An 8,173-nucleotide genomic window follows, 5' to 3' on the forward strand; every position below is an offset into this window, starting at 1 on the left:
CCAGTGTTTGTGCATTCTGAAAACTAAACCCATGCACATATGGCTGTGTGTTCCTAGGCACTCCGTGTGATTGGGAATCCTGAACAACCAGGATAAATGTATTTACACACCTGTGGGCTCTTATAAATGAAAGTTCAAGTCACAACTCCCATATGGTATCTAAGCATCAATCTGTAAACCGCAGGAGCCCCACAAGATAGATGCATTTGCCAAGTAGCCAAGCCTTGAGATAATTAAAACAGTACATGCTCAGAAACAGATGGCCCTGTATCTAACAGCAGATGAGAAAACCTTATATGATCTGTAGGGAGCAATGCTGGCAGCAAATAGTGGATGATTAATAAGCTATCAATATTCTGGTAAACATCTCCTTTCTTTACTTTAAAAGGCATCATTACTATTTATATGATATGGCCATCTACCCTGCCAATGCACCTCTGAATACTTCCTTCATCTGGATCCTAAAAGTATCTGATGCTCAAAAACCTGCTGTGCACATCTATTTAGAAATGAGTACCATTGCAATAGGGACGCGGGTGGCGCTGTGGGCTAAAGCCTCAGCGCCTAGGGCTTGCCGATCGAAAGGTCGGCGGTTCGAATCCCCGCGGCGGGGTGCGCTCCCGCTGCTCGGTCCCAGCGCCTGCCCACCTAGCAGTTCGAAAGCACCCCCGGGGGCAAGTAGATAAATAGGTACCGCTTACCAGCGGGAAGGTAAACGGCGTTCCGTGTGCGGCTCTGGCTCGCCAGAGCAGCGTTGTCACGCTGGCCACGTGACCCGGAAGTGTCTGCGGACAGCGCTGGCCCCCGGCCAATAGATGTGAGATGGGCGCACAAACCCCAGAGTCTGTCAAGACTGGCCCGTTCGGGCAGGGGTACCTTTACCTTTACCTTTACCATTGCAATACAAAGGGGCTTACTCTTTCAAAAGTGTGATGATGATTTATTACATTTATATCTCACCTTTCTGCCAATGAGTCCAAGATGGTCTATATGGATCTCCAGCACCATAGGATCTGGACTAAACTGGACTTTCTTCCACTCTTCCTACATCATGTCCCAACTCCACACATTTCTTTCCACTTCAACATGACACTTATTGGTACAGATCAAGTTATGGCACTGTAACTCCTAACTGCCTTATCCAACTGACATAATTTAATTATATGATTGCCATGTGGGGCTGAATTTTTGTGCATCTTTCTTACATTGAAGAAAGGCCCACTGTGTCCAGTTTAGGACTGCATCCTCAGGATGAAACCCCATGCACACTCAGAACATAGGGACACAGGTTGCTACCTTTTGTCACCTTCAGACTGTCACTATTTGGGGAAGGGATTCAATCACATACCAGACATCTAGGTTTGCACACGTAAAGTGAGTTAAAGTGCTCTGTCTAATGCAGGCTTCCTCAGCCTTAGCCCTCGAGATGTTTTGAGACTACAATTCTCATCATCCCTGACCACTGGTCCTGCTAGCTAGGGATCCTGGGAGTTGTAGGCCAAAAACATCTGGAGGGCCAAGGTTGGGGAAGCCTGGTCTAATGCAATAAATGCACTTTTAAAATGGGCCTTTTTCTTTTTTTTACATCTAGTAATGTGATGAGGTAATGCATCAAAAATGTGGGATGAATGAATGATCAACAGGAAGATGTATAAGCACAGCACAAGCAAAGCATTATGAATGAGCATTGTTGCAGAACCTCCTCAAAAACATCAGAATGAATGCTGAACCAAGCCCACAACATAGTTGAACCTTGGCATAAGTTTTGTGCAAACAAATCAGGATGAATGCCCAATAAACAGATCATCTTAAACAGCCCTTATGCCATATTAGTCATTGGTCAGTGACTGGGAAACGCTCTTCAGGGTGCCTGGTATGAGTTTCTCTTAGCCCTGACTGCACAGGCCAGCAACTGAGCGTGGGGCCACCTGCAGGCAAATCATGGTTTACCACTCAGCTAGGACCCTTCCTCTTCATAGGGAATTAACATCTCTGAATCCAGTGAGACTTACTCTTATTTATTCAGCTCCAGAAATATACATGACATTCTGCCAAATTTCACAAGCAAACCTATAGGTTCCTGTCACTAAGGCATTTGAATCCTGAGTAAATATGCACCGTCTTGGGCTACCAGCCTGCTGTAAGCTGCAGGTAAGCTTTATTATTAGGTGGCATATAGAAAAGGCCTAGCCCCTTTCAGAGACTTTACGACTGCAGTGGGGGAGCAGCATAATGCACACTCCACTTCCACTGGCTCATAAGAAGATCCAGAAAGAGCCTTCATCTGTACAACTGTGGCTTCGCCACACATTTGAGACCCTTGCTTTTTCAGAAATGAGCAGGTGATGCTTTTAAAATCCATATAGATCTCTGTGGACAAACACAGATTCTGCCTTAGCTCTGGGGACATTTAAACCTGAAGTGAAACACAGATGTTCAAGTCAGTTGTGCATGTCTTCCTGTCCCTGCATCACAATGTCCAACTGTAAAAATACCACAGTGCAGTAAAGGTAAAGGTACCCCTGCCCGTACGGGCCAGTCGTGTCGGACTCTAGGGTTGTGTGCCCATCTCACTTAAGAGGCCGGGGGCAGTGCTGTCCGCAGACACTTCTGGGTCACGTGGCCAGCGTGACGAAGCTGCTCTGGTGAGCCAGCACCAGCGCAGCACATGGAAACACCGTTTTCCTTCCTGCTATAAAGCGGTACCTATTTATCTACTTGCACTTAGGGGTGCTTTTGAACTGCTAGGTGGGCAGGAGCTGGGACCGAAAGACGGGAGCTCACCCCGCCATGGGGATTCGAACTGCCGACCATACGATCAGCAAGTCCTAGGCACTGAGGTTTTACCCACAGCGCCACCCGCGTCCCCCACAGTGCAGTACTTTTCCTTTATTCTTCAGTATAGTGTGCCTTTGGAGAACTTACTGAAGACACTACCAGATATACTTGATGCTTGCAGTTATCATTTGTTGGAGGATAATTAATTCATATATAGCCTCAGGTAACAGCTGTCAGTAAAGTAACCTGCCCAACCAATCATCTTTTTGAGATACAGACTGAAACATATGTTACTTAATTCCAGATGGGATAAGGAAAACAAATTTCTTTGCTTACAAGCAGCAATCTATGAGTTGGACTAAAGAAACCAAGCATAATTAGGTCTTTGACTTCAACAATGGAAGCCATCCAAAAGCACCATTTGGATTGGGGACTGCTTTTTGTTTTTGTTTTAATCAAGGCTTGCTTTTTTCTGATGTTAAGATAACTTTACGCCATGCATTAAACACTCCCATAAAACTGATGTCACACTGAGAACATAATATGTGTCATATGCTTTGTTGTTCGCATCTGTCTGTCTCAAGAGACAGTGGAGTTCACCTCCAGGGGTGAAGTCAAACCACTGCATAAGCAGCACTGAAGTGACCTCCCTGGGGCCACATGTATGGAGGTCCTGAGTCCCTGCTCCCAGCTTTGCTGATGTGGTCCAAAGGAAAGCAATGCTAATTGTCTTTAAAAAGAATTCAGTGATTCATCGAAGAAACAGCCATCAAAATATTTGTTATTATGATGTTAGGGGTGTACATCTGTAGATTCAACAGCCTCTGGGAATTAAATTCAGGGTGTGTTGCACTCACCTCCAGGGCTCCTCTTAATAGGGACCAGACTACACAGCATCACAACTGGAGGGCAAGTTCTGTCCTCACTGCAGCAATGCCCTACTTTGCTTTTCTCCATAGTGGTAAACCATAAGCAAGCATTCATTTATGTGAGGCAAAGTAAAGGAGTGCACTCAAGGATATGACTGTGGTGGGAACTGAAACTGCTGCTTGGCTGCTAGTGCTAGTCCCATCTGTGGTCTTAGACTGAAATCTATTTGCTTTGTCCCACACAACAGAATGACAGTTGTTGAAAATGAATCCTAGGCCTCCTTTCGTGGACATACGACACAATCCAAACCATGCACATTCATAAGTCCTGTTGAATTCAATGTGGCATGTTCCTAGGTAAGTGGGGATTCTTTATGTATACCACATTTCACACAATAGAAAAATAAAGTGACAGTAAACTAAATACAATAACAGTGAATTTTGCTAACCATCGTAATCACAATACATAATAAAAAATCTTATGCATTACAATAAATTAATGCATTAAAATACAATTGACAGTTTAGCAATTTACTGTTTAACAATCCAAAGCTTTAATAAACAGAAAGAATACAACAGCTTAATGAACAATCTCTAATTCCAATAATCTCAACATTGTGCCCACATAATAACTATCCGAGCTGCTAAATAGATTGCTGTGAGTCAGTTGTTAATTTATATAGTACATTTTCCAAAGCAGTTCACAGAACAGACAATGTGATTTAAAAATCCACAATAAATAAAAATTCGGTATTTTAAATTATTTGTTTACTGTTCTAATCTCCTCCTCCTCATTCTAATCCTTACAACCACCCTGTGTGGTAGGTTAGGCTGGCCTTTATGACTAAATGGGGAGTTGAACCCAAGTCTCCCAGGCCCTATAACAGTGGTGGCGAACCTATGGCACATGTGCCGGACTTGGCACACAGAGCCCTCACTGCTGGCACGTGCGCCATCAGCCCGTCTGTGCTGCTATAGTTTTTTCCCCATTTGTTCTCCCACTCCACCCCCCCATGCTACAGCTTGTGTCTCCTGTTGAAACACAGAACCTCCCCCCCCCCCGCCCCGCTGTTAGCCGGAGATTGTGTTTGGTGATTGGTCTGTTTTTCAATTTGTTACTTCAGTGGCTGTTTCTGATTGGGTGTAACGGCCTTCGTTTTTTAACCCTTACTGTGCTAGTATTTTTGGCACTTTGGCAGACGATGATGTCGGTGCTGCATGTTAGTTCCAGCAAAGGTATTATTCATCATTTATTTCTGTTCTCTCTCTCCCCCCAAAACTCAATGAAAAGCTCAACAACTCTGGGCACTTTGTGATAAATAAGTGGGTTTTGGTTTGCAGTTTGGGCACTCGGTCTCTAAAAGGTTCACCACCACTGCCCTCTAACAACAGACCTACCACAACACCATACAGTTTAATTGTTGATAATTCAACAATTAACAGCGAATTAAAAGAACTTTGACCATTGATCATGCTGGCTCAGGCTGATGGGAATTGTAGTTCAATATATCTGAAGGATGCTTCCCTGGTTGCCCGTGATTTGAAACATATAAACTAAATGAGCACAAACTCCAATCTCCACATGAGATTCCAGAGGTTCCAGGCACTCACCTGGGGTTGCATTTCTGTTGGAAAATCAAAGCACAGTGGAGACTAGTGTCTGTAAGAAATCTGGTTTATTTACAGATATCTACACCTACAGACTTCAATGGAGAGAGTTTAGAGCATTAGATCTCCAGAGCAGCTTGTTCCCCACAGCAGCACAGCATTGTCCCACAGCTCTTGTCCCAGCCTGCCAAGATAGATCTGCCCCACATAGCCTTAGCCTGGAGTTCTGGCTCCATCCTTCTCCTCCTCAAAGACCCATGCCAGAAAAAAACCCAATGACACCTTTTTTTCTTGTGGGCACAGCTGGCCCCCCTCCCAATTTTTCATACATCATGGAATCTACAATCCTAAACCTTTCTCTGGCCATGGGAACCATGGGAACTGTACCACCCCTCTAGTCACCGACAGAGAATCTCTTGACTTGATGATGGCTTTCATTGATGAGTTAGTGGCTTGCTTCCAACACCTTCTATCATTCTTAATGACTTCTATCCCAAGTGAGGCTCTAGCCTGTATTTTTCACTGTCCTGGCATCTTCCATTCAATACTTCACATGTTATCTGAATTCTACCGTGTATTAATTTCTAATATGCACTAACTCTAGCAGTTAAGGGGTCCCTTGCACCCCCAAACTCTATAACAATCTCAGTCAGACAGTTAGCAATATCTCTATTTGGACATCCCCCCCTTTTGCAAATCCAATCATGCGACTGGGTAGCAGAAGAAATGCTTTCACTGGCCCTACCTCCTCTATCACATTCTTAACGTTACATCCCCATATCCCCGCACACATTTGACAATAAATGGCTGCAGCAGGGAGTTGTCTCTCTGCATCATTTAGAATCCTGCACAATCAAACCACTGGTGCAAAGAATACATGTTGCCATTGGTGTTTCATTTACATCAGGGATGGGGAACCTGTTGGCCTCTAGAGGTTGTTGGATTCCCATGATCCTTGAGATTGGCTTTGGGGCTGATAGAATCAAGAATCCAACAAAATCTGGAGGGCTAAAGGTTTCCCATCCCTGATTTACACCACACAACTGAGAAAGGAACTCTTGCTCCCTGTTAATTTGACCAGAAGGTGAATCTGTATTTCTCTGCACCAGATTGAAATAAATGCTGTTTGCACTACCTTTGCAGTGAAGATCATCAGGATGAAATCCAAAGGCTCAGAGCACTTTCTCCAGTGTGATTCATAGCAAAATCACTTAAACTACTTTAGAATGGGATTGCAAAATAATAAAAGAGTGGTTTGAGAATTGCAGCTGAGATGTTTATTTACCATTTATTGGGTTAGGAAGTAAAAAACTGAAACATTGCTAGGTTTCCATGGCATTGACACAAAGATCAGCTTTATGACCTTGAAATTATACACTGCGACAACAATAACACAAATGGAAATACACCTGAGCTGTCTGAAGATTTTATTACGGCTGTGTTCATTTTATGTATTAGAACTAAAATTACAAGTTCTGTTTAGTTCTCTCTGTATGGCTCATACTTGTGACTGACCCCAGCACTTGTTTTTGTTCAAAACCTAAGCCTGTTTTTTTGTGCTATATTAGCACACAGGTAGACCTAGAATTCATAGTCCTACAATATATTCTGTACTTGCTTTGCAGAGCACACTGTTGACTGATGTTGAGCAAACCCTTCTTGGCCAGATGGTAAAAACTCCTTTGTCTGCAGGCCTTTACAGATGGATAAATCCAGGTAATATCAGATTCCCTTTTGGGGAAAAAAAATCATTTCCCCATTTATTTCATTTTGTTGTTATAGTACCCAGCTATGATATTTGGTTATGTTCAGCCATCTATAAATATTTTGAAAAACATTTTGTTTCCTAAAAGAAATGGAACACATCTGTTAGTTAGTCCAAAGTAATGCCAATGGCCCACCCTGTGACAGAACTCAGAGAAAATGACTTTGAGAGCTGTGCAGCTATGATGAAGATAATTTCTTCCATTAGGGAAGTGACATGAAGCTAGACTTGTACTCACAATATTCCTGTGCTTACTCAGGTTGACTTAGCTTTCCCCTTTTTTTTTCTTTCAAGGTTCTAAGATCTATGGGTTTGCTTCTAAAATATCTAGTTTGGCCCCACTAACTAGAATTAGTGGTGTGAACTTTTAAGGAAGGGTTGAACTCAAAATGGAGAATGGAGAGCAATCTGTGAGGCGGTCAAGCAGCTGTGTTGTCCAGAGGCAGATCTGGGTGGAGTATGAAGTTAGAGGCTATGTACTGAGGAAGGTACATAAAACCATATGACATGAACTTTTGTCCTTCTCAGGGAAGGGCTGTGGAGGAAGAACATCTGCCGTGCATGCAGAAGATCCCAGGTTCAATCCCAATGAAGGGCAGGAGATCTGTCTGCCTAAAACCCTGGAGAGCTTCTGCCAATTTGTGGAGACAACACCAAGCTACATGGACCAATGGAATGACTAAATATTAGACAGTTTCAAGTGTGTGCATATGTGTGTTTGTGTGATCCTTGGGAATGTGTGATAGTAGGCAAATATACCCTCTGCTGGAGTCTTCAACAAGCTGGAATGACACTTGAGTGGCTGCCTAGAACACAAAAATTCCTAACTTTAAAATAGGCCAGCCATGCCAGCTATTGGGCTGTCAGCAAACTTAAAGGAACAAAACAAAACAGGGTGCAGGGTGAAAAAATACATTCGGCGAAAAAGGCAAGCATTTACCAGATGTCTCATCACATCAAGATGATTCCAAGAACTGGCCCTGGGTCTATTTAGATGAAAACAAATACCCACAAGAAATCCACAACGACCTCCATTTCCTCAGTAATTGACTTATATTTCCCCATCACTCAGTTGCGAGTGCCTTTTAAAATATTGCATGTTATGAAGTTAAGCAACCTTTAAGGCAAATAATCCACAGCAGCTCGTACCTTT

At 43.3% G+C, this 8,173-nt stretch overlaps 1 long non-coding RNA gene across 1 annotated transcript; it reads left to right on the forward strand.

Moving 5' to 3' along the window:
• The first annotated feature begins 3,898 nt into the window (after window positions 1-3,898).
• On the forward strand, window positions 3,899-7,819 carry LOC309540469. The gene is made up of 3 exons (XR_014223323.1): window positions 3,899-4,004; window positions 6,881-6,971; window positions 7,549-7,819. It is a non-coding gene; the product is annotated as an uncharacterized lncRNA (long non-coding RNA).
• The last annotated feature ends 354 nt before the right edge of the window (window positions 7,820-8,173 follow it).

Source organism: Podarcis vaucheri (assembly GCF_965113315.1).
Source record: "Podarcis vaucheri genome assembly, chromosome: 9".
NCBI lineage: Eukaryota > Metazoa > Chordata > Lepidosauria > Squamata > Lacertidae > Podarcis > Podarcis vaucheri.